The sequence below is a fragment of the Orycteropus afer genome, unplaced genomic scaffold (genome assembly GCF_000298275.1).
Source record: "Orycteropus afer afer isolate SDZICR_OR568_19922 unplaced genomic scaffold, OryAfe1.0 scaffold00146, whole genome shotgun sequence".
NCBI lineage: Eukaryota > Metazoa > Chordata > Mammalia > Tubulidentata > Orycteropodidae > Orycteropus > Orycteropus afer.
Genome location: NW_006921733.1, coordinates 3,606,961 through 3,610,247, shown reverse-complemented (window position 1 = coordinate 3,610,247; position 3,287 = coordinate 3,606,961).

Genomic DNA, 3,287 nt, shown 5'->3' with positions numbered 1-3,287 from the left:
TCCTTCTTCTTCTTCCCTTTCTTTCTTTTTTTTTTGGTTACTGTTCCTTTATGATTACGAAGTGTATTTTTTGTCAATTTGCTTTTACTTTTTTTGATGGTTATTTAATTGTTATTTTCGTTTAATTGAGTGGAAGACAGCAATAGTCCCCATATGACACAACTACACCCACACCTCTTGCAGCTTCACATAATGAGTGAGAGCCACCACTTCCTTCTCCATCAATGGGCCAACAATAAACAACTACCAAGAAGAGCCTGAATCACCCTAGACTGGTCTTCACAAACAGTTAACAGAGATCTAAATACAACAATGCCACAATGTCTCAGACACAACAGACCATTACACTCCACCCAAAGAAGCAAGATGAAGTGGTAGAAACAAGGGAGCAGGATACAGACCCAGAATACATCCCTGAGGAAGAAGCAGCACTGGAACTCTGTGATAATGAATTCAAAAGAATTTTATTTAGGTATCTTCAAAAGATTGAAAGACAGACCAAGGAAAATATGGACAAAACCCTAGAAGAATTTTGGAAGAAAATAAAAGAACAAAATGACACAATAAATAAACAATTAGAAATCATTCTAAATCTACAGATAGAAATCCAAAATATTAATACTAAATTGTCAGAAATAGATAACACATTGGAAGGGCAAAGGAGTAGAATTGATAGAATAGAAGATAGAATTAATGAGATTGAAGGCAAATACCTGAATACTTCTTTGGAAAGGGATCAATCAGAAAAAGATCAAAACAAAATGAAGAAAGACTAAGGTTCATGTGGGATACAACCAAAAAGAATAACCTATGTGTCATTGGAATTCCAGAACAGGAAGAGAAAAATAAAACCACTGATAAAATCGTCCAAGATTTGTTGGAAGAGAACTTTCCTGATATGATGAAAGATGAGAATATATCCACTCAGGAAGTTCAATGAACCCCAAACAGGATAGACCCCAAAAGAAAATCACCAAGACATATATATCATCATCAAACTCATCCAAATCAAAGACAAAGAAAGAATCCTGAAAGTAGCATGGAAAAAACAAAAAGTTACTTACAAAGGACAACCAGTAAGAATAAGCTCTAATTTCTCAGCAGAAACCATGCAAGCAAGGAGGCAATGGGATGGTATATACAAAACTCTGAATGAGAAAAATCTTCAACCAAGAATTATTTCACCAAAATTGTCCCTCAAATATGATGGTGAAATTAAGAGATTTCCAGATAAGTAGAAGCTAAGGGAATTTGTTCAAACCAGATCAATCTTACAAGAGATACTAAAGGGAGTCCTTTGAACAGAGAACCAAAAATAGCAAACAACAACTGACCATTAATACACAAGATGATATAACCCAGAAACCACAGCTATGGACACATACAAAGTAAAATAATCTTACAAGATTGTAAACAGGGAACCAGAGACATTAAGTGGCAAGTGAGGACAACTGCAAACCAAAAAGAGGAAAAATAAAATGTAGTTACAGAACTTCTAAATGGTGAGGAAATCAAGAGAGTTGCAAGATAGAATGGACTGTTCTAATCTCGAGTAGAAAATTATAAATCACAGGGTAACCTCAAAGAAAAAGATAACCCTTCATATCACAATGAAAAAGAGGACAAACACAAATATTCAGCAAATACTAAAAAAAACAGCAACAAAGGAAATGATAACATGATTCATAAACATAATGAGCTCAGCACAGAAAATAATATGGAACAAAGAAATCAGGGATACTCTGAAAAAACACATAACAAAATGACAGCAACCATTCATACTTGTCAATAATTATACTGAATGTAAATGGATTAACTGCACCACTCTAAAAACAGAGTTGCAGATTGGATAAGAAAACAAAACCCATCAATATGCTGTCTACAAGAGACACACCTCAGAGACAAAGACAAAAATAGACTAAAAATCAAAGGTTGGAAAAAGATCTAACAAGCAAATGGCAACTGTAAAAGAACAGGAGTGGCAATGTTAATTTCTGATCAAATTGACTTTAAGACAAAAACCACAATATGACACAAGGAATGACATTATCTAATGATTAAAGGATCAATTGAACAAGAAGATATAACCATAATAAATATCTATGGACCCAATGAAAGAGCCCCAAAATACATAAATCAGACTTAAAAGAGTTGAAAAGCCAAAGAGATGATTCCACAGTCATAGTGGGGGGCTTTAATACACCACTTTCAATGAAAGATAGAATTACCAGAAAGAAACTCAACAAAGATTCAGAAGAGCTAAACAATACAATCCACCAACTTCATCATCTTGCTCCAGCACTAATAGCAACGTTCAACAAGACAGAAAATAACAAGTGCTGGCAAGGATGTGGAGAGATTGGGACTCTCATACACTGCTGGTGGGACTGTAAAATGGTACAACCACTGTGGAAAGCACAATGGTGATTCCTTAAAATGTTGGAATTAGAAATACTATTTGACCCAACCATTCCATTGTTGTTGTTGTTATGTGCCGTCGAGTCGGACCCAATTCATAGCGACCCCTCCTTGGGTTTCCAAGGCAGTATCACTATGGAAGTGGATTGCCCCATCTTCCATCCGAGGAGTGACTAGTGGGTTTGAACCGCCAGCCTTCTGGTTAGCAGCCAAGTGTCTTAGCCACTATGCTACTAGAGCTCCTAAGCATTCCATTACTAGGTATATATCCTAAAGCAGTGAGAGCCATGACTAAAACAGAAATATGCACACCCATGTTTATCGCAGCACTATTTACAATAGCCAAAAGATGGAAACAACCTAGGCGTCCATCAACTTAGGAATGGATAACCAACCTATGGTACATACACACAATGGAATACTATGCAACGCTAAAGAATAATGTAGAATCTGTAAAACGCCACATAACTTGGATGAACTTGGAGGACATTATGGTGAGTGAAATAAGTCAATCACAGAAGGACAAATATTGTACTAGTCCGTTATTGTAAAAGTCAAGGAAAGGTTTATTTATGGAATGAAATTTTCTTTGTTTCTTACCAGGGGTGAGAGGAGAGGTTAGGGAACACTGTTAGATAGGCAGAGATAAGTATTTATTTGGGTGAAGAGAAGAGCAATGTACCAAATGTGAGTGATCAACATGATGGCATTGAGGGAGAGGAAGACAGAGAGGTACATGGGAGGTACAGGCCACAAAGACAAATCCTTTTGCACATACAGTACTGCATTGTCAGTGAAAGAAAACATGGGTATAGGGGTAGATGGATGAGAGGACAAGCTGAACTATTGGGTATGTCTAAGAAGCAAGG